This window comes from Apus apus, chromosome 1 (genome assembly GCF_020740795.1).
Source record: "Apus apus isolate bApuApu2 chromosome 1, bApuApu2.pri.cur, whole genome shotgun sequence".
NCBI lineage: Eukaryota > Metazoa > Chordata > Aves > Apodiformes > Apodidae > Apus > Apus apus.
In genome coordinates this window covers 192,332,236-192,356,698 of record NC_067282.1, presented here as the reverse complement: position 1 = coordinate 192,356,698, position 24,463 = coordinate 192,332,236, and the positions used below count along the sequence as shown (strand labels likewise).

The following is a 24,463-nucleotide window of genomic DNA, read 5'->3' as shown; positions in this document are numbered from 1 at the left end:
GCTGCGGGCGGAGGTCTGGCTGGAGAGAGGCAGAACCAGCCGCTCCTCCTCGCCGCCCTGGGGCGACCAGCGACCTTCACCCACCGCAGCGCATGTGTCAGCGCTGCCGGCCCCGCCAGACAGGCCGACCCGCCTGGATCAACCAGTTTCAACTGGCTGTTTGAAACAAGCCGCAGGAACTTTCCTGGAGGGGATTAGCGCGTCCCCACAGCGCCTGCCCCGAGCTGACAGCAGATCCCAGGGCATCCCTGGCATCGCAGACACGACGAACAGCTGAGAAGGGGTCACGTCTTGGCTGGGCACCGACCACAGCCACGGCAGACAGGGTGGCACCCCCCGGCCGGAGGTTTCCAGCCGTGCCCCAGCTGTCGCTGCCCGGCTGGAGGTCACTGCACCCCGACCCTGCTGCTGCTGCTGCTGCTCTTCCCCCGCCAGCCACTAAAAGGGCAGAACTGGGGAGCTGTGCCACAGGATGGGAGGAAGCAGGACACTCTGTCCAGGGAGCAAGGACAAACTGCTGACAGGAGCCCAGCGCTGATGCCTGCCTGCAGCCTGAGAACTGCCCGAATCTGTTTTTACTTTAAGCCAGTTTTACAGTCTGGACTGGACTGGGATTTATACACATTTTATGTGGCTTACACCACCCACTGTGTCTCGGAGGAGATGACAGCTCCTGCCATGAGTGGTTACAGCCTGAGAGCGACTGCAGATGCCCAAAGACCGGGGCAAAGCCTACCCATCTCTTTGTGACTCTTCCCATGGCTGACCAGATCACTTGGTGGTTCCTATGTCCCTTCCCTGCCTTGGGGCAACATCAGCTTCTCCATACAAGCTGAACAGGTTTCACATGCTTTCTCTGGAGCCTGGAGCAGCTTTACAAATCTCAAGAGCTACAAAAAGTAAAGGTAATGTCCTGCTGTCACCACCCAGGATGAGAGGTGACAATCTGTGAAGCCAACCAAGCAGGAGGTGATGGCACCAACATCCAGAAGGAAGTCTGGAGGAAGGGGCAACCTACTGGTCACCAAATTTGCGACATCTCTGCTGAGTTTTCTCAGGTTTCCTGCTTGTGTCCTGCTGTCACCAATCTGTACAATTCCACAAATTAAAGATTGAGGGTTTTTTTCAGGTAAATCTAAGGGATTTAGGAATGCATCTCCCAAGGGCATTACTTCCCCAGCCCAGGACAGTACCTGCAGACTGATGACCACTCTGCATGTGTATGAAGGCACACTGCAGCCTGCTGACACCTTGCTCCTCCGTAGCTGCCATAGGACATGATGACATTAGCGCACACCAGAAAAAAACCAGCATTGAAGAAAAGGTGTGGAATAGAGGAAGGTGGCACAAAAAATAATGTTTTGAGTCATCCAAGGAAGACAGGATGGAGAATGCACAGCACATTCTTTATTACCCTCTTGTGATGTTCTGCAATTTACAAATGTACCAAACCAACATTGGATTCAGACTATGTTTCACCAGGAACTGACTTGTTACAAACCACAGGGTTTGATTTTTTAAATCAAACACAACAGCCTCACCTTCTTGATAAAAACAGTGAGAGTGGTTTCTTTATATCTAATCCACTGATAAGAGAGAAGATACATGCACTGGGACAGCAGAGCTGGTAGCTGTTTCATAGGAAGTAATATAATCCAAAGTCCTGTGTATTTTTAACCTGTTCAGCCCTGTCACCTCATAAAGCAGGCATTTCAGCACACAGCGCTCCTGTTAATTGAATGTCTTCTTAAATGCAAACGAGGAAAGCCACACTGAAGTCTCTCAAGACTCCAGACAAGATTTGCAGCTGGTATAAATAAGTGAAATGTCACTAAGGCCAGAGGAATCTCAGTGTTCCTCCCTCTCCTGATGCCGCAATCTGTGAACTTGACCCTCCATTTCCATACTCCTACGAGAAGCTGAGTGCAGCACGGAGCACGGTGCTGCCATCCCTCCTCCCTCCCACCTCAGCCAACCCTTGCTGGGTGGCAGCTCCAGCCCCAGCCCTTCCCCGTGGACACTGGCCTGTCCAAAAGGCTGGGGGGAAAAGAGCTGGGGAGTGTCTCGCCTGGGCAGGAAGGGAGGCCTGAGTTCCTGTCATTTCCCCTGTGATTACTTCAAGATTTTTCAGTAAAAGTCTTTACAGGATGGGTTGGGCTGTTTTATCAGAGGCAGATTTTGGCAGACTAGGTCCTTTTCACCCTGCAGCCCTTGGCCAGAGCCTGCAGTCCTTACCTACCCAAGCCTTGCCCATCTAATGGGCTGATTTAGTCCAGCTGCAGGAGGCAGGAAGGACTGACTGCTGGCCCTCCTTGCAGGAGGACAGGCTTTTGCTCTCATTTAAGAAATAACATTTAGACCTTGGCTGGTGACAGACAGTCCTGATGGTGCAAACATAAATCTCCAGGTCACTTGCTTGACAAGGGCAAGCTTATTCGTTCATAACAACGAGACTATGAAGGCACTTGAAAATTTCCAACCAGACTTTTGCTTTCCAAACTCTCTTTTTGGCCTTCATGTTTTAAGCAGAACAACAGCTTGCAAAGTGAGCAGGAAGCAACAGCTCCTTCTTGCCGTACAGCCTCGATCTTGCCTGCTCCAGGCTGGATTTGGGTATCAGCCAGCACTGACCAGCAGCCCCATCAGCTACCCTCACTCTTCTGGCACCAGTGAAGTAAAAGACTGTGAGACAGGTTATCCCAGCTGAATCCCAGTAAATGGCAGCAGACCAGCAGCTCTGTGGCAGTTGTGATAGATTAGGTTCTTTTTTTGTTCAATCTTTTCTAAATCCTCTACATTTCACATACCTGTTCAGATCTTCTGGACATTTTCTATGACACACAACAGTACAGAGTAGAAACAATTAGTTCAGTTTGGGATATTTTTAGATACAATATTTTGGGGAAGAACCTTAGCTTTTAAGGATGACATTACTATTAGCTTGTTATTTTCACTTGAAAGACCCAGACCTCAATTATTCTGAATTAATCCTATTTCCTTCATGGGGCCCTAACACTTTTGGAAAACAAAACTGAAGATGGCATTCAGAAAAAAAGTGATTTGGTTAGATATATGCATTGTGCTGATGAATAAAGATAATTTCATGATGTGCAGGCATGAATGAGATGAACAAGAAGTTTTCAACTGCATTAGATTTCATGTGAGCTCCAGTACCTGAGCAGATGTGCAGTGGGGAAGAAGATTAACTGTTTCCCACAGCAGTCAATCCTGTAAACAGAATCTGTCAGGGCAAAGGAAGGTGCTGTGCCAAACACTGTCTCTATCAGAAAGCATTTGTTTGAAGAAAAAAGCAAAGAAATAAGGGTTCCAACTATTTTCAAACAGAAAAAATACAATTACAGAGAGGAGAACTCAAACTGCAGAGGATTAGCCAGCATGAGGGAAAGAGGATGGAGGGGTGACATAGGATGGCAGGGCTCTGAGACAAAAGTGGTTTTTAACCTCACTAGTTTGACTGTGCACATCAAACAACAGTCTCTACTTTCTGCTTCTGTGTCAGATATGTAAAACCATGTGTCCTCAGTGAAGAAAGAGGAGTTGAGGTACATTGCTCTTCCCTCCCTGTGGCCTGGCTTTTGCAGTCCCTCTTACAAAGCCCATGTGGGGAGGCAGTACTGGGCACTTTGATATTTTCTGGGCTTTCCCCTGCCCAAGGGTGTCCTGTTTGTGTGGATGCCAGAACTCCTTCTCCTGGTCTGCCCATAACCAGCCACCTGAAGGGTCTGGCTTTCTGCCTGGGCAGCTGCAAAGGATTAACCCAGCTGTAGTTCAGCCACACATGGGAGGAGTGCAGAAAATACTCCCTTTTTGCCATTCAGTCTACTTGAGCTCCAAGAAACTCTGGAATTAAACCCTTAAGCAGAAGTATTGAAATTGACTGTAGGGTCAGTGCTGCCTGTGGCAATCTTGGTCTCACTGGTGCAGGTTTGTATCACTTTAAAAGAGTCCTAGAGGCCCTAGGTTGTTTTTGTTTATTGGGTATTTTTTCCTTGCATCCCATCCTTGCCTATCTTTGGTGCTTCATATTGATTTAAATAATGTCTTTTTTTTCCATTATAAAAGATTTTAGGTATTCTTTCAAAGGAATAACCTCTCTGTTTCAGAAGATTGTGGCCATTCTCAAGTGCATCAGTTTTTCCCAATGTCAAGTATTGGGAAAAAAATTGTGAGTAAAATTTTCCTTTCCACTTAATTTTCTGGCTGTACTGCTACTCACAAATTTCAAGTATTTGTTTAGACTAAAGCATTTTACAAAGTACATTTTCCATTCATCCTCTGATCGATGGTCTTTGTCTTTTGCAATGCTCCCAAGAGTTGTAACAATTCAATGCTGGCCTTGAAAACTTTGGATGTGTCCAAACATTCAGGAGTTCCAGAAAAAAAAAGCCAAAAAATTCCCTGCTGAAAGGAGAGGCTTCTTAAATAATTTCTATAGCATTATGCTTAATATCATACCTGGAAAGGGCCTCAGAACATTTTCCCCAAGATAGGGGATATGTTATGTCCTCCAGATATGTTAACCTCTTAGCCAGTTCCAGCAAGGATAATTACTTGCTGATGACCAAGTCAGAAAGTATCTCTGCCTGGACGAAGCAGTGGATTATTTTTTTCTTGCCCTGCTACTGGTTATTTTTAGTAGTTCTCATGTTTCATTTTCAGAGCAGATGGGAATTGGTTTGAGGTGGACTGAATTATTCCTGCATATAAAGGGGTTCCATTTCATGCCTGGCAGGAAGCGATAAAAACTGAAAGAGGAAACTACTTGCAAGCAGAGGGAAACATAACCTTTGCTACTTCTTCCATTGTCTTCTTCAATATTTATCAACATGGATACCTCCACCTGCCTGTCAGGGTTGATGCACAAATCTGTCCCATAGTCTCTCCCCTTGCCTACTCAGCATGACATTAACAAGCATGACAGGGCACTCTTGTCCCCCTCCTGGGGGCTTCCCAAGTCAGGGCTAACACCAGCCTGTGTCTGAGGATCACCACCATTATTAATACCACAGAATAAAAGCAAACAAAGATATACCAGACAGTGGACGAGATGGGGTGAAGCACGTGTCCTTGTACTGTCACAGGGAAAGTCTTTTTAGTGTTCCCACTCCTACTTGCTGTCCTCCTGGTGACTGCATCCACCCTGACACAAATTATCTACAAACAGAAAACATAAAACCCTCTCTAGTAGTCTGTCACTTTACAGGAAATAAATAATGGCACAATTACTCAGTAATGCCTCGTAGAAGTTGTGTTAATTGCTGTCACTGAAGCTTTCCTTATCAAACCTGCCAGACTGAAGTAACTGAAAGTCTATAAACCAGTAAATAATTAGCTTTGAAAATCTCCTTCTTGCATCTCCTGGCACCCGTTTTGCCTTCAGTAGGGAATGGTTAGAAATGCGCAGTTGAGCAGGAGCTCAAAGGATTTCTGCCTACAACTTGTTTGTTCTTTGTGCCTCATTGATGCTCTCTTTAAATGAATTTAACACTTAAGAAAAAATTAAGTTTGTAAAAAAAACTTGATGGAGACTGGGGGCTGGAGGCAGTGGGGATACCCCAGAGCCAGGCCAGGTTCCTGCCCTGGAAATAACAGGGGCTGCCATGGCAAGGGGGCAGCAACCAGGCCCCCAACACCATTCCTTTGGGTAGGTGTTTTTTGTAAGATCTTTGCATATTTTTTTTTCTTTGCAAGAAGGTGCCAAGGGCTGGCACTCAGGTGAGACCTCCTGTCTGAAGGAACAATCACCACCCTCTGATGTGCTGTGGTCAGTTCCTGTGAGGAACCACCACAAGATGCTTTCCTTCCCAAGAAACACCTAACTTCTCCAACTCCCCTCTGTGGTTTCATTAAAGCATTTTAGCAATTTCAGCTTTCTGCTTGGCAGCTTTGCACCATAGGAGCTCTGTCAGCTCCAAGATCTTGCCTCAGGAGTGCAACCATTTCAGGTGTTTGTCTGCACATCAGGGCCCACCCCCTGTTTACTTTAACCAGCTCAAACATGTTTTAACCCACAAAACCTCCATAATGAAGCTGCACATTCTTAGCAAACCCAGCTCTTTGAAGACCATGCTGGTACCTTATCTTTTCAATCATCTTGTATTCTGATAGGGCCCCAGTGCCTGCCTGCAAACCTGTTTACACAAGAGGTGCTGGTCCTCAGCAGACTCCTTAGACCTGCCTCAAAACAGCCCCTGCAAAGGTGAGGGAGGTAGCTGAGGGAGGTAGATGTGGTTTGCCCTGGTAAACAGTTCACGTGCTTCCATAGGCTCTGCAGCTTTAGGCACCATGATCTATCCCACCCTGTCAGACTGTGTGGGTCTGTAGTGACGGGTTTATCAAGACAGAGTAACAGCAGAATTGTAGGCTCCCCATTGTCTGCCAGTAACACAGAAATATGCCAAATGAATGACTGTCACCAGTCATCAACATCTGGCTTACAGTAGTCACCACCACCAATGGAGACAGGCCAGCAAATCTTCACATGAGACTCCTTTTGGGAAGGTTACCCTTTCCTCCTAGAAGCTGATCTGTAGCAGAGGCCTCCTGCAGCAACCCAGCTCTGTAGGGCAATGGTGATGCCTTTGGGTATTGCTATGACTCCTGCAACAGTCACCCTGCTTCCTCACACCTCCTCCTTTGCTACAGCCACTGGAACCTGGAGAGGTGCTTGGGGGCAGAAGACACTCAGTTCCCGTGCAGCAGCAGAGCATCCATGAACCCCGGGGAGAACTGAATCCCCTAGAGCAGGAGGAGAGCCAAGGCATCTGCATGCCCTGTCCCTCCAAGGATTCACCCACACTCCACAGCTCCATGTATACAAATTAAAATTAACTTATTAAAGTAAATTAAACTTGTCTGAGACTATTCTCTGGCAGAGAATGCCCCACACCCTAACTGTTGAAGTCTCAGCCTCCAAAGCAGCACAACTTGACCCAGGATGCCCACTGGGAAGGGGACTGACACATGCAAAATCCCAAATCATACCTGACCATGTTTGCCTCAGGCCACAACCAGTCCAGAAACCACTGTGCTGGTGTAGATGGCTTAGCTCCACCCCCCAAGAAGGCTCCCTGATGGTGTTTAGTTTACTAATGTTGACATAGGACAATTGTCCACTCAAATTTACCTCCCCACTAGATTCTGTGAAGACTACAGAGATTAGGTTTGACTCTCAGTTGAGTGGGAAGTGACCCTGTGGCTCAGTCCTTAACACAGAGAAAACATTCACATGGAGGTATGTTATTTGCGGATTTCTCAGATCAACCTGGGTCTTAAAAAATCCAATTTAATCAATCAGTGTGACCAAACCTGCCTTTCCATAACATATTTCTTTCTATATAAAACAACCCAGTTGGCTTTCTCCATATTAGGGACAAAAGAGGCTTGCAGCTGACCTGTAAAGCATATTGTTAACTTACACCTTGCTTTCTTTCACCAGAAACCAGTCCCTAGGAACACAGACTTGACACAGCAGATCAGAGAGTGGCCCCTGGTGCCTTGTGTGCCCTCTGGGAACTGCTCCATCCCTTAGGTGGCTCCTCACACGTGTGACTTTTCTTTCAGAAGTGGGAGTATCAACCTTGCAGAAAGCAGTTACCCATTAGTCTGTGTTTATTTAAGGAATGATTAATGTTTTGAAGTAAGGTACAAGTGCTGGTTAATGGGTCTCCTAGAAAAATCCTCTACACAAGCCATTTCTATTTTACTTCACATGGTAGCACATACATTCAAAGCACTGAATGCTCAGAAACTTAAATGCTGACACTTAACAATAGGTTGAATTATTAAATGTATTGATAGTGATTGTCACGATTTGACTCGGGATTGGTAATTAGACAAGTGACAATAATGCCCTCATTCCCCTCTTCCTCCCACCCAGGTAAGGAAAGGAGAGAGAGAATAAGGAAGAAGGCTTTCTGGATTGAAAACTAAACTAGACAGCTTTAATTAAATACTAATGATAAAAGAAAACGTACAAATATATACAAGTATGTGCAGGGATGTGCAAAACCCTATCACCTCCCTCAACCCCAGCAATTCCCACGGCACCTCCTGAGCTGTGAGCAGGTCAGAAGTGTCCTGGAGATAGAGGCAGAGCAGACATGAGCTGAAGGCAGAGTTATGAGGGTCAGGAATGCATGGGCCTGGGGATCAAAGGAGATGGATAGATGGAGTCCTCCCTGGAATCCAGCCATGAATGGAAGAGAAGGGAAGAAGAAAGGCTTGACTTCTGTGATCCCTGAATTATACATGGGCTGGAATACTTCGGCTGGCCAGTTTTGCCATCTGTCTAGTCTGCTCCTCCCTGTGGGAGGGTTGTAGATTTGACCGATCTGCTCCTTTAGAGTCCAAAGTAGCAGATTCAACAAGCAGAGCAAAGTGTCCTTGGTTTCTCAGCAGTATCCAAAAACATTCAGGCCTTACCAGTCCACTAGCTGGAAAACTTGTGTGCTGCTTAAAAGAGACTTCACTGAGGAAAAAAAAAAATCATTAAAAAGAAAATCGGCTTCATCCTGGCTCAAATCAGGAGAGTGATTTAACCGGGTTTTATAAATTTTAAAATAAGTGCTTTAAAAGACTGACCTTTTAAAAACAGTCAGTGTAAGGAGTGATGAGTCTTCACTGTCTTGTATACAGCATGTTTTTAGTACTGAAAGATGCTGCCATATCAGTATTACACAGAATTTCTGTATACTAATGACTACACAGGTATAAAGATGAAGGGAAATGAGGTCACTGAAACAGCACAAGTTCTCCTTTGTCTCCACGCAGAGACATCCATCCCGTGTACTAATTGCACTTTGCATAGGGCTGAGACCTTTTACTGAAAAATTCTGAGGGAAATTATTTTAATAAATAGGTTTAATTTTTAATGAGGATGCTAAGAAGTTTGTTAAATGCTATGGACAGGCAAAATAATGGCATGAAATCTGAGAAAACTTACATAAACCAAATATACCCTGGTGTTACAGAGAGGGAGAGAAGTGATTTTCAGTAGGATTTGGGCAAACCCCTCAATTATTAAAAGAAGTTCCAAATTACTGACACTGACTCACTGTCTTGGCATGATGTAGGTAGGTTTCCTACTGTTATTTATAGTTGTGTTCTGGTCTGGTTATGACATGCTGTCAGTTGATATGTAGTTTGAAATGTGTTAGCCTGGGGTCCAATAGTTCTTTTGTGCCAATCAGTGTCCTATAATTTATTTTTTTTTTTTAATTTCCTCCCATAAATCAAAATTCAGACACTTCTTTTCCTCCTATAGGACCATGTAATCCCCATAGTCCCTATAATTTGGCTTGCTAGCACTTGTGCAGTTCAATTTATGTATTTCTTTTCCTGTTAGCTGTTGTGTCCTGTCTGTTCCTGGCTGCTTGCCCTAGGGATGCCTCTTCCTTATCCCTGCCAGGAACAGGAACCCTCCAGAAGCACAGCGGTTGTCCTGCTTTATCTTGCAAATCCATAACCCTAGAACCAACCTTCAGGACACTTTGTTTGGAAAGGAGATGGTTTGGCTTGCATTTATAAAAGTGGTCAAATACTTTAAGATACCTAAGATTCTGTGATTCTTTAGAAGCTATTTTTGTGCCTAAATCCCACTGATTTTTTAAAGGTGTGTACATAGTTTTTAGGATTGATGGCCCTTATCCAGCCTAAAAGAGCAACTGTTCTGGCATTATAGGATATCCAGAGTGCATAAGGAGACCTAATAAAGAGCAATGGTAAGTTTTGCTTCATCTTAGAGAGCATAGTAAGGTATTTATACAAGAAAGAATTAGTTGCTTAAAATGGAAACCATAAGGGAGAAAGGGCACTAGAGCTGTGCCCAGATTAGGGGAGATGGATGATCTGACCTGCATGGTACCTGGCCAAAGCCAGAAAGATGATTAAGGGAGTGGAACATCTCCCTTATAAGGAAAGACTGAGGGAGCTGGGTCTCTTTAGCTTGAAGCACAGGAGCCTGAGGGGCAACCTCATCAAAGTTTGCAAATATGTTAAGAGGGAGTGTCTGGAGGACAGAGCCAGGCTTTTTTCAGTGATGTCCAGTGACAGGACAAGGGGCAATGGGTGCAAACTGGAGCATAGGAGGTTCCATGTAAATATCAGAAAAAACTTACTTGCTGTGAGAGTGACAGAGCACTGGAACAGGCTGCCCAGAGAGGTTGTGGAGTCTCCTTCTCTGGAGAGACACGTTCCTGTGTGATGTGTTCTGGGTGATCCTGCTCTGGCAGGGGGGTTGGACTGGATGATCTTTCGAGGTCCCTTCCAACCCCTAAGAGTCCGTGATTCTGTGAAAGCATCTCTCTTTTGGCCAATGTACCTGGGCTTCCTTCCTTCAGAAGCCAGAAGAGAAGGAGGGGAGAGATAAGCACACATGCACCTCATTTACTGTGAGGAGTAAGAAAAACAGAACTGAAAGCTGGAGAGTGCTCAGGAGTTGCAGCATGTATCTTGTTATGACAGGAGAACAAGGGAAAAATCTGTGAAACTGAAGGCAAGCCAATTGCAAATGGCAGGTTTGGAACAGCAAAGGAGGGTAACCCTTTCACTAACCTACAAACTCCTTGTTAATAAGTATTCTTGAGATTTAAAAGGAAAAACATTACTGGATAGATAAGTGGGTAATGAGGATGTTTGACATTTTTTAGACAGGATTGAAGAATTGCTAGAGGTATAAACCACTATGCCTTAGAGCCCAGTCCCTCACTCAATGCTCAGAGGCAGAATTCAAGATCATTTCATATTTTTCCTCTAAGGAGCTTCTTGAACCCCTTCTGAAACAGCTGGTACTGGTTGCTCTAAAAACAAGATACTGCAATCCCATGCATTGGATTGGATTTTAATCTCCATTTGAGATTACAGGAACTCCTGTGAATGGATTGAACAAATCTGGATCCAATATTTAAGCCAAACAATATTCTAGAATAAAAAGGCAGGATAAACAGCCCGTTTTCTGTCAAAAAGAGCGGTGAACTACAGCATCAGGGGACATCATCCTGCCAGATACAGATGCCAAATGAAGATGTGGAAACATGTTTTTATCTGCACAAAACACATTTCAGCCCTCATCCCTCTTCAAATGAAACAAGTCTTTTCTCTGCCACAGCACAGGCGAACTGGATTCATTGACTGATTGACTAAATTAAGCATCATGGCTTCAAAAAGGTGTTTGTCTGTGTTTGGGAATTGGTTTCAAGGTCATTTAGCAACTGGCAGCATCACGTATAGAAGACAAAGAACTCACTCCAATAGCAGGGAAGGCAGTATCTTTCTCTTGGCAGTAGATTAACCAAGGTAGTGATACAAGGTGGTGACACACTGCCCTCCTGAATATGCAGATGAAGCTACATCATGTTTGGATTTGGAAAGTGCAGTGCTGTGATCAGAACCACCTGATCCCACCATTTTAGAAATATAGGTGAATTAAGGTCACGTAGCCACAGAGAGGAAAGGCCAGAGCAAAATGTATTGACAATAAAAACTGTCTAGTATATTGTGGGCAATTTCAGCTGAGTCACTTGGACAATAATGGAGTAAATCCCAGCATTGTGAAGAGCAATCCCACCTACATATTTTGGAACTATTCCAGTTTGCTTAGCACTATCCACAAGGCATTTAGCAGGGATGCCCTTTCACCATTTTGCTACATGAATCTTCTGCTTGTGTGGTTTCTCACAGTTCCCAGTGCATACATTTTAAGTTTCAAACAATACATTTATGTTATAGTTTGTTTCTCTGGGTTTTTCATGCAAGATTTCATCATTATGGTGGTATTTAACACTGTTGAAATCTGTAAGTTTTGGGGAGAAATTCAAGTCTTTATAATTTGCTTTATAGGGTTGTATTACTTCTGTGGCTTATAAACTTACTTCCTTTTAACTCCTAGTTCAACTGCCCAGAGGGCAAAATACTAGCATTAATTTAAACCTTTAACTTTACTGCATGCTAACTTGCAGCATTTGAGAAAGTCTAACTACATGTGTTGCTGGCTGATGAACCCTGCCATAATTTAGCTCCTTCTTGTGTGTCTGACCTTATTAAAAAACGTCTTGTTTACATTCTGTTGGAGCACAGTTCTTGTGTGAGTCTCCTTTATAACTCAGTTACCTGTCAGATGAGATTCATTTGCTTCTCATCTTGGAAACAGACTCCCCACATAAATTAGATCTACCTAGACCTTAATGAAATTATAAGGAATGTTGGCATGCAGTTTCTCTCATTTTCTTTTTAATGATAAATGTCATGGAAAAATAAACTTTTAGGTAATTCCTTTTACTCACAGTTGACTTGTTAGAGTAAGAGAAAAAGGTTCTCTTTTTTGTGTGTGTGTGTGTGGTTTTTTAGCAAAAAATCTGCAAAAACAAGTTACAAAACTTGAGATAATTTTATCTCACCAAGTCTTGCAGCACCTGAAATGCATTGTCTCCTCTCTTGTCCAGTATGATGAGAAAGTCAGAGCTGTTCAGTTTAAATTTAACAAAGATGAAAATACTCTTCTCAAAGTCCCGCTACTGGACACAGTGTTATGACAGTGTTCCTCCAATAAAAGAGGTTCCACATTTCATAGTTTGGTGGAGCTCAGACATCAAATGATTACCAACATTTAAAATTCCCTTAGGCATCCTCAGTTGCTCTGAATGACAGAGATGATAATTTTCTTATACTACATTTCCCCTTGGTCTTGACAGCTAAAGGACCAACACACTTCATAACTAGGTGGGTCTCTCCCAGTCTTGCTGTGGGCCCTGCTGTTTTCAGTAATTGCCGCGAGAAACACCATGCCCAAGGTCAACTTCCTTCAGTCTCAAGGGTCATGATTTGATGGAGCTGAGTCCTGCACAGCATGTCTGGAGGCTCTGACTGAAGAACCTTCTTCAGCAACACTGGGTGGGCACTTGTGGATGAGGTCGGTCACCTGCATGCAACGACGTGTGGGGTTGTGCTGCAAATCAGATCAGTGTTGGGCTTCTCTGGATTTAAAGGACAACCCCACCCTGCGCTCCAAGTATTCTGGTCTTCAGCGCACTTTGTAGGGAACTGGGTTCATTCAGCCACAAGTATGGGGCCCCATGGCATTGAAATGGGCAAGGAGGAACAGAGAACAAGAAAGAAGTCTGTGAGCTAGTATTGCTACAGAAGCCACCACATCATTATATTACAGGATGACTTCTCCTCTGCCAGAGAGTTCCCTACAGCGCCCAAGGCATGAGACACTCTCTGATCCACCCCTCCACAAACAGGGTGGACATCTTGCCACTCGTACTTTATACTCAGAGCTCTGTGGCTGGAGCATCTAAAATATTCCAATGTGGGAATGCTTCTGGGGCAAGTTCAGATTTCCTTTTGCTCCATCTGATGATATTTTAGATTGAAAGGTTTGAAAAGGATTTTCCTTCTAACCATATGGAACAGAGTACAGTGCAGGAAGAGGGGAGAAAAAGTAAGAAAAAAATTACAACTTTTTCTCATCAGATTTCTTACTTTCATCCTACTTTAAAGTCTCCCTAATACATAATTCTTGCATCCAAACAGTGCCAGGATATTTCAAAAAGACAAGCTGAAATTTTTCTTATGCAATACCAGTTGAAAAGACTTTTTTGAATATACTTAATCAATGCATGCTGATCTCTTACCGTATGCATAAATCAGATACTCCCCTAGGTGTATGTGTCAGAGCCAGGAAGGAGGAATGTGCCTTTGCAGTCACACAACTAGAAAATCACATTGGGTTTGGGCCTCACTCTGAAGCTGTTGACATGTTCAATGTACTACTGTAAGAGTCGATCCTGGGAAGTAAAGCAGCATCCTAAGGATACAAGGGATCAGTCCTATTTTTCTATACCAACACAGGAGTTTGAATGAATCCAAGCAGAAGAGTTCAAAGGTTTGCTAGATTGAAGTAGTCCATCAAGGCTAAGACACTTCCATTTCTGCAGTTAACCCCATCCTGGAGGGAACAGGTTAATATACCACCTGCATCCTTGGACTTAAGCTTGCAGTTTACTAATCCAAAAAGACCTCTTTGTCTTTGTAAACGTACACATCTGGCTGCACAGTGGGATGCTTTAATTACTTTGCTTCTTCACCCTCTTCTCTGCAGAACAGCGTTCACACTGCCAGTGCAGAGAGCCACAAACTCAGTGTCTCACCATATTTGTTTTATCTTGTTCAGGACAAGCTAACAACAAATAAAGCAGATACTCCAGATGCTCAACAATTTCCCATTCCACATGGAAAGTAATCTTCCAGGTGCTGACTCCAGACTGCTTCTTCTACATAATGCTTGCCAGCTGGGCTCCTGATAGCAGGTACCTGTTGGGATTGGGCTTTTTTTTTTTTTTTTTCCAGTCCAATGCCATATGCAATCAGAGGACTTCTAGAAACACTTGCCATTTCAAACCAGGCTTAAAACTGGTCTTTGCTGCCAGAATCAAGCAAAACTTGTTTACAGGAGTTAAGGATTTGGCCCCACCTTAGTATCAGTGTGATTGGTAAGACTGATGTCTTTGTTTCATTCCTGCTAAGATAGGATGATTACAAACTTGTGAAACTCTCAGGACTGAGAGAACAACTAACTTTTATTTACTTCAAAGATCCTGACAATTACTGGTGTATTTCTGCTGGGAAATTCAACAGAGATCTTCATTAGGCTTGCTTACAGCTGTGCATCCTCATCACCCCAAGTACAATCTGCCTGCAGCTGTGCCACCCCAGGCTCTGTGCACTGATGAGTTTTCTTAAGCAAATTAATTCCTGAACCAGAAAACTCCAGGTGAAGGTGTTTCCAGGAAAGCAACACTGGGGACATTCTTCTCCACTGCTGAGCTGAATCATTTGTCCCAACATGTCACTGGAGAAGCTGTCTGACTGGAGATTCACTCTCATTCATGAGATTTAAGGATAATCCTCCCTGTAACTGTGGTGTGAAATTTCTCTGTAGCTCTGTGTGGTTCTCATATTTCTAAACTCCCTCTATTATAGCCAACACCTTTCTGTTCAAAGTTCCTAGATCTACTATAACAAGGCAGACAAATGTATTTACACCTGCTTTTCATAGCAATTTCCTTTAACTAAGGTATTTTCATGTATTCATTTCCCGTCCTAGGATAAGTTACTGCTGCTCTTTGCCCAAGATGATGATCTAGTAGCAGCTATTTCACTGGTGTAAGAAACTCCTCTAGCATGAATCACAGAATCATTAAGGTTGGAAGGTGTCAACCACACCACACAGCTTGGTGTCATCAGCAAACTTGCTGAGGATACACTCAATCCCACTGTCCATGTCTCCAACAAAGATGTTAAACAGTACTGGTCCCAGTACTGACCCCTGAAGGACACCACTCATCACTTGCCTCCACTTGGACATTGAGCCATTGACCACAACTCTCTGGGTGTGGCCATCCAGTCAATCTCTTATCCACCTAGTGGTCCATCTGTCAAATCCATTCCTTGTCAGTTTGCAGACCAGGATGTCATGTAGGACAGTGTCAAAAGCCTTGCACAAATCCAGGTAGATGATGTCAGGTGCTCTGCCACCACCCACCATCTCTGTAGCCTTGTTGTAGAAGGCCACCAGGTTGGTCAGGCATGACTTGCCCTTAGTGAAGCCATGTTGGCTGTCACCAGTCACCTCTTCGTTTTCCATGGGCCTTAGCAGACTTTCCAGGAGGATCTGCTCCATGACCTTGCCAGGCACAGGGGTGAGACTGACCAGCCTGTAGTTCCCTGGGTCTTCCTTTTTCCTCTTTTAAAAAATAGGGGCTCTGTTCCCTTTTTTCCAATCAGTGGGAACCTCACCAGATTGCCATGACCTCTCAAATATGATGGACAGAGGCTTAGCAATTTCATCTGCCAGCTCCCTCAGGACCCGAGGGTGAATCCCATCAGGTCCCATAGATTTATGCACCTTCAGGTTCTTTAGATGGTGGAAACTGTTGTGAAAACTGACCCAGCTCTTCTACAAGCAACTATAAAAGGCAAGCAGCAGCAGAGAGGGGAGGCTGACAGAATAAAGACAAACTCAATTTTCAGAACAGGTAAGGCAAATTATCTGATTCATGACAGAGGCAAAAATCCCCCTTCAGCAGCCTCCCTCAAGGAACTACCTCTGTACCAGCAACTCCTATACCAGTTTTCCCAAAGGCCTAATCCTGAAAATACTGCCTTCCAATTCTCTTTGTATAGGAAGAAGATCCAAGAAGCATGTGTATATCCAAATGCTTATGAACTGCAGAGCTTCCCCCATATCCTTGCAGAATACATGACCCTTTCCTAGGTGTCACTCCTTAATTTACCATGGATGGAGAAGGCAGAAAAAACAAAAGCAAAAACCATTCAATGGGCACAATAATAATATCAGCTCCATTTTATGCATTCCTTGTGTTGTGCTATTAGAGTGCTTAACAGATTGCTCATACAGCTCAGGAGATGTGTATGAATGGGCAGTGTTACACAAGCATACTGAAAGCCAAGTCTCCTTTCACTGTTTTTTAAACCCAAAGGCTGTCAGACTGGGGGAAGCACAAAACATCACACGTCTTCGACCAGTCACAGGCTGATGAAGTCCAGGGCAGTAAGTCTGATGTCCATCCTTCATTCAAACTAAATAGAACAGCAATTAACTTCCTTTTCAGAGGAAGATGGTTGAGCACAGCAGAATTTACTGCCCAACTACACTGGGTGGAACATAGATTTGCAGTGGTGGCAGGAGCTTGGAAACAAACGCTTGAGCTACAGAAGTCTGAGAAAAAATCAGGAGGCCAGCAGACAGAAAATAAGCAGCAATGATTTCAACGAGAAAGGAAGGAGAGATTCTTTGAAACATCAGCTTAGCTAGAAATTTAAGGTTGGACATGGTCACTGAGAAAAGTACAGATTTTTGTGTTCCTCTGTCTCCTGTTCAGAGATACAGGACTGCAGTAAAGATGTATACATTTATTAATGAGTTTATTCTCCTCCTAGAAGAACCCAGCTAACTGTTCAGGACAGGAGGAAGCACTGTGTCAGCACAAGACATGCACACTAAAACACTGCAAATACTACTACAGAAAAAACATCCTTCCCTAATGCATTATTAGACCTCAAAATGATACCACAAACTCTTCTTCAAATACTAAATGGTCTGTAAAATCAAGACTAGGTATTTTCCTAAAACACAGACTGCAGTTGAAAGGCAAATTACTGACTTAATGAAGCTACTGAAGGGGGTTCTACAGATTGTATTTTTTGGGAAGTAAGAATAAAATCACTCATACCATCTGATCTTAACATTTATGATCAAAGTAGACGTCTTGTCAAAACAAATATTTTGTTTACTCCTTTAGTTTTTCTTAGAGAATATATGCATAAAATCTAGTTGATCTACACTGTGCCTAAGGGGCTGTTTTGCAAAGGACATGAATGGAAGGAGATGCATCTTCTAAGCATAGCATGAGGGAATAGTGCTTAAAAGCAGAGGAGTTACTTAGCCTGATACATTTATTCAAAGAATGTGCTTACATTGGAAATTCAGAAATGAATTATTAAATCATTAGACAATAGTTCACCCTTCCAACCTTCATACAAATTACTGACACAGGTGTGTTTTGTGGGGTTTTTTCCTTTTTTTTTTTTTTTTTTACTCTCCCCTTCCCTTTTACCCCCTATCCATAGTCTTGCTTGTTTCTGCTTGTGGATGGTTTCATGTTGGGCTAATTGCCTTGGAGCATGACACTCTCATTACCTCACCAGTGTTGTGTCCATATTGATTGGGACATAGCTTCATAGCCATGATTTAAAACAGAAATGATGCTGAAAGAAGTGCCCACACCTATTCCATCCATCCCCAGCCACACATACTTATACTTGCTTCCTTCTGCCTGCACTTGTGTTTATAGGACCATGAATCTGGCTGTAAAGCAACACAATGCTGCAAGTAAAAGTCCTTTTCAACCAGAACACAGTAAGAGCCACATGAACACTGAAGTCAGTGCAGAATGTTATGTATGACAATATGGTGGGAAACAATGGGCAGTAGAGATATTAGATGCTGCAAACAGATCGTGCATATAAAAAACAATATCCAGGAGAGTAAGCAGTGCATTGAGAGCAGCTTTCCAGAGACTGTGAGGCACCCACACTAACTGTAGAATATACAAAACACATTCTTTTGCACAGCTGGTTTATTTCTGAGATTTCATATAATCAATTAACATCCTACACGTTCCCTGCATCAAGACAAACAAAGTACGAGACTGTTGATTCATCTTTTAATTTTCTCATTTTGCAGTGTCAAAACTCAAATTTATTTTTATTGTGAATGTACAAGAGATAATTTGCATAGTAGGGTGAGAGACTCTCTTACTCATTACAGCTCTGTTCCTACAACACTTGGAGTTAGTCCTGGACTTTTGTGTGTCTATAGCTTGTGTATATTGCCTGGTTGAGCTCTAGGAGCTCTGATTTGTTCACGGATCTGTAATGAATCGTCCAGCTTACCAGAGTATTTTCACAGTACCAGGCCAAATTCCATCCTGTTATTTCATTCTAGTGTAAAAAATTTGGAAGTCACCAGAGGGCACCATTATAGATAACTTTATAAGTTATATTTAACAGACTCTGGAAATGTACCTGTTAATCAGTCATGGGAGTCCTGATAAGGACTGTGGCATCCACAGACAAGCATTTATTTCTGATTGCCCTTTCCTTAGACTCAGCATGGTACCACACATACTCTGCACTGCAGCAAATGCTACAAAGAAAAATTCCACTGAAAATAATTTAACTTAATTATAAGCAGATCCAAATCAGAGAACTAGCAATTGAGTAATTAAAAATGTGCATTTCATCTTCAACCATCTCTTCTTTTCGCCACCTCCCAATTCATAAATGATCTTTTCTTATGTGAAGAATTTAATAGATAATGACAAACTAAATCACAAATCTCTCGTGACAACATATTCCATTTGACTTTAAAGATCTTATTTTCAGTAAACAGGTTTTTTTTTTGTTTTTTTTTTTGTTTTTTTTCTCTCGAATGTGGCTTTGCCTCACAATGTGTTTCATCAGCAAAGAAAAATAATTTACCTTCCTTTACCCAAAGGGATTTAAAAATGAGGAGTCAGTCTCCTATCGGTAGCATACAGCCTCCTAGCTCTCCTTGCCAGCAGGGAGTCTATTCAGCCCATTCCCACACCTCTTCATGAGCTGTTGCTGCCAGACCTGCAGCTATGTTAAGAATGAAGCAGTTCCGTTCCAAACACGTTTTCAAGGACTTGTGTATTTTTTTTACAGTATCAGACTTTGCATTATGACATCCTTTCCACTGATTATTGATAGATTCATTTGAATTCTATTCATGCTTATCTGGAAGAATAATCTTGCACGCAAGAGCAGAATGTGGCAACAGTCAGAGCTCACAGTTAGCCCCTAGACACGTCTAGGAAAGTATTTTATATGGATTTAAACAATTCATTTTTTTAAAAGCTGGTAGTTAACTGCTGCAATGCTGAGTAAGGATGGCTGCTCGAGATAGTAACCACAAGCAAGCAGCTCTGCAGCAAGCACCTACGTACACACTCTTACCTGTCCCCTGCCTTCTTCCTGTAACTGCAAGATATGTTACTTTTTAATTATGTCCTTCTTACTACTGTTTATTCTAGGGAAAAGCATACACACGCTTACTGTGAAACAGTGGATTCACAGGACCTGAAGCATCAATTTGGATTCAGCCTTTTACAAAGTATGTGCTGCCCTTGCACCTCAGGTCCGTTCTTACACACACTCAGTGCACCATTTCAATCCACAGACCTAACAGGCCTATGCTAATATGTGCATTTCTTTGTTGTTTCAAAACATTACAATATAACTGCCAGTCTTCTGGAAACTGTTACTGCATTATTCATTGGGCAGTAATTCAGATGCTTAGTAATACAAAGCAGATAATTTGCTCCCAAGTTGCTGGATTTGTCTGAGGAATCTTCTTCCCTTCCCATATTTTGCTTGCTTTCATTGGATAATTTAGGAGTAAATCTGCAAATGATCTTTTACCAGCAGCTGCATCAGACCTAGCACTGTCAGGTTTTCAAACACTGAGGTTAAGCTGTGTAGCCACAAGGAGCCTTTTGTTGATATTTTAAAGTAGGCAGTTTTAAGGAAAGAACACCGATCACACACTTGCTCAGATTATTAATGACAGCATTCTGTGCTCACGAATGGCTGATTTTGCTAAGATCTGTCTCTGAATGTATTTACATTAACTATTTCAGCTATGCAAACCACACAAGTGAAGTACTGCCGTTCCAAGAGCTTCACCCAGTGCTTTGCTTAAGATCCAGCTACTCAGAAAAACCGTTTCTTTCTTCATCTTTGCCTCAAGCCTTTCCCCATCCTCTTTGTCAAAGGAAAAAAGGAGGCCAAGAGACCTTGCTGGGCAAAGAAAAGACTTTTCACACTCCCCTCTAGCTGTTTGCAGATTCCCAAATGCCCGTCTGGATTATTTTTCACATACCATCAGGTATGGCAATGAGATGGTCCCTCGTACTGAACAAAGTAGCCATCAATTCATGATAGGTGGCCCCCAGAGCAGACTGAAAACTTCCAAGGGTCGAACCAGCTCTGCTGGAAATAATCCCTTGCATCTAATCCCCCCAACTGCTCCTGCTCGAGTGTGGGAAGTTTTCAGCAGAGATAGTGAAAAATCCTACCTGTGGATTAAAAGAATTTCTAGTCTTTACTGGGTCAAATTCAAGTATGCTGTCGGGTACAGGCAAGTAACTCTTAGTAACCTCAAAATATTTATATATCTCTGATTTAATCCTTTTTTGTTGTAGCCTATGACGAATGGTAACTCCTATTAGATTTTGCCTACATACTAATATTAATCCTGTTACATTTCCACAGCATTTTCTTTTTGTTTGAAAACACCTCACAGACGTTATTGCCCTCTACAGAAACACAGAACTCTGTGGTATTTTTGCAAAAGTCTGTGAAGAACATAGAAAAGTACTACAAAAGAGAGACACAGCAGAGGAGTATCTCTATACAAAGCTTCACCTATGAGCAAGTAGTAGAAAGTATAACAAGGGACAGAATTATTAAACAGATAAACATATATTTTGGAAGAGCCCAGATTTATTTATTTTATTTTTGTAAATGGAAATCTACATCAAGCACTATGAGACTTCTTAGAAGGGCTCAACAGTTACAAGGATGGGGATAGTTTGCTTGTTAAACATATCTGAGTTTCCAGAATGCTTTCAACCATGTTGAAACCTCAACAGCCTCAACAAGGCTTTTAATTAAACAAAGCAGGAATGGCTTAAGACAGAAGGTCCTTCTGGAGTACATACTTGTTAAAAGACGGCAAGCAGAACACAAGATGGCAAATGCTCACAGTGGACCAAGGGAAGACAGGGGCAGGTCATATCATAGTGGGGATCTGCTACAGGCCACCTGACCAGGAAGACTGAGTGGATGAGGCCCTTGACAGACAGACAGAGGCATTTTCATGCTCACAAGCCCTGGTCCTCATGGGGAATTTCAACCAACATGATTTCTGCTGGACGGACAACACAAGCAAGGCACCAGCAATCCAGGAGGTTCCTGGATTGCACTGATGATGATTTCTTTCTCCAAGTGGTAGAGGAACCAATGACAAAAGGTGCTATGCTGGATCTTATTCTCATCAACAAGGACAGGCTGGTGGACAACATGCAGCTTAAGGGAAGCCTTGTCTGCACCAACCACAGAATGGTAGAATTCAGAATCCTTAGGGCAACAAGGAGGGTGTGAAGCAAGCTCACTACCCTGGACTTCAGGAGAGCTGACTGACCTCTACAGGGAACTGCTTGGTACGGTACCAAGGGATAAAGCCCTGGAGGGGAGAGGAGCCCAAGAAAGCTGGTCAATATTCAAGGATCACCTCCTCCAAGCCCAGGAGCAATGTGTCCCAATAAAGAAGCAGACAGACAAGAATGCCAGGAGGCCTGCATGGATGAACAAGGAGCTCCTGGACACACTTAGATGTAAAATAAAGTCTACAGAGGCCAGAAGCAAAGACAGGTAGCCTGGGAGGAGTACAAAGAAGTTGTATGAGCAGTCAGGGATCAGGTTAGGAAAGCTAAAGCCCAGACAAAATTAAATGTGGCCAGGGACACCAAGGGTAACAAGAAAAGATTCTACAGGTACATCAGTGATAAAAGGAAGACTAGGGAAAATGTGGGCCCTCTCCAGAAGGAAGCAGGAGACCTGGTCACATAGGATCTGGAGAAGGCTGAGGTACTCAATGACTTGTTTGCCTCAGTCTTCACTGGCAAAGTCTCTGATGACACCACCCAAACTGCAGAAGGTAAAGGCAAGGAATGGGAGAAGGAAGATCCCCCCATTGTAGGAGAAAAGCAGGTTTGAGACCATCTAAAGAATCTGAAAGTGCACAAGTCCATGGGACCTGACGAGATCCATCTGCAGCTCTAGAGGAAAATGGTGGATGAAGTTGCAAAGTCACTTTCTATCATATTTGAAAAGTCACGACAGTCTGGTGAAGTTCCCACTGACTGGAAAAGGTAATGCCCATTTTCAAAAAGGGAAAAAAGGAAAACCCAGGAACTGCAGGCCAGTCAGCCTCACCTCTGTGACTGGCAAGATCATGGAGTAGATCCTCCTGAAGGCTCTGCTAAGGCACATGGAAAGTGTGGAGGTGGTTGGTGGGAACCAACATGGCTTCACCAAGGGCAAGTTGTGCCTGATAAATTTGGTGGCTCACAGCATCAGTGGACAAGGGGAAAGCAACTGGCATAATGTACCCAGACTTGTGCAAGGTGTTTGACACCGTCCCACATGACATCCTGGTCTCTAAATTGGAAAGATATGGATTTGATGGATGGACCACTCACCGGATACAGAATTGGCCGGATGGTTGCACTCTAAGAGTAGTGGTCAACAGCTCAATGTCCAAATGGAGGCCAGTAGTGAGTGGTGTTCCTCAAGGGTCAGTACTGGGAGTAGTGGTGCTTAACATCTTTGTCAGCGACATGGACAGTGGGATCAAGTGCACCCTCAGCAAGTTTGCTGACAATACCAAGCTGTGTGGTGTGGTTGACACGCTGGAGGGAAGGGAGGCCATCCAGAGGGACCTTAACAGGCTTGAGAGGTGGGTCTATGCATACCTTATGAAGTTCAGTAAGGCCAAGTACAAGGTCTTGCATCTGGGTCAGGGCAATCCCAAGCACAATTACAGGATGACTGGAGAATGGATTTAGAACAGTCCTGAGGAAAAGAACTTGAGGATGTTGGTTGATGAGAAAGTCAAAATAAGTGGCAATGTGTTCTTGCAGCCCAGAAAGCCAACCGTGTCCTGGGCTGCATCAAAAGAAGCATGGCCAGCAGGTCAAGGGAGATGACTCTCCCCCTCTACTCTGCTCTCATGAGACCCTACCTGGAGCACTGTGTCCAATTCTGGAGCCCCCAGCACAGGAAGGACATGGAGCTGTTGGAGAGTCCAGAGGAGGCCACAAAGATGATCAGAGGGCTGAAGAACCTCTCCTGTGAAGACAAGCTGAGAGAGTTGGGGTTGTTTGGCCTGGCTGAACAGGGAGCTTTGGCTGGCACTCAGGGAGAAAAAGAGAATCCATGGCCTTTGGAGGAAGGGGTAGGCCACTCACAAGGACTACAAAAATGCTGTGAAGCTATGCAGGGAGGGAATTAGAAGGTCCAGAGCCCAGCTAGAAATTCATCTGGTCTCCATGGTAAAGGACAACAAGAAAAGCTTCTATAAATATATTAACAAGAACAGAAAGAACAGGGAGACTCTCCATCCCCCATTAGATGCAGGAGGAAACATGGTGACAAACGATGAGGAAAAGGCTGAGGTGGTTAATGACTTCTTCACCTCAGTATTTAGTAACAGCACCTGTTATATGTTTAGGGAATCCAACTCCTTGAGCTAGTCAACAGGGATCAGGAGCAGAGCAATGCCCTCCGCAATCCAGAAGACAGTCAGTGACCTGCTACACCATGTTGATGTGCACAAATCCATGGGGCTAGATGGGATGCACCCAAGAGTGCCGAAAGAGCTGGTGACGGTGCTCACCAAGCCACTTCCCGTCATTTATCAGCAGTCCTGGCTGACTGGGGAGGTACCAGCAGATTGGAAATCAGCCCATGTAACCCCCATATATAAGAATGGACAAAGGGATGATCCGGGAAATTACAGGCCTGTTAGCCTGACTTCAGTATCAGGGAAGCTGATGGTACCTGAGTACCATTATGCAGTGCATGCAGAACAACCAGGTATCAGGGCCAGTCAGCATGGGTTCATGGAGGCCAAGGCCAATGGCATGAGTTTCAATAAGGCCAAATGTCAGGTCCTGCATTTCAGCCACAACCCCCGGCAGCGCTACAGACTTGGGGAGGAGTGGCTGGAGAGCTGCCCAGCAGAAGGACCTGGGGGTGCTGATTGACAGGC

General features: G+C 43.8%; 1 long non-coding RNA gene across 1 annotated transcript in view; it reads right to left on the bottom strand.

The window, feature by feature from the left end:
- Positions 1-24,463, bottom strand: part of LOC127385458 (uncharacterized) — a 53,894-nt gene that overhangs the window by 2,501 nt on the left and 26,930 nt on the right. The window lies entirely within an intron of this gene.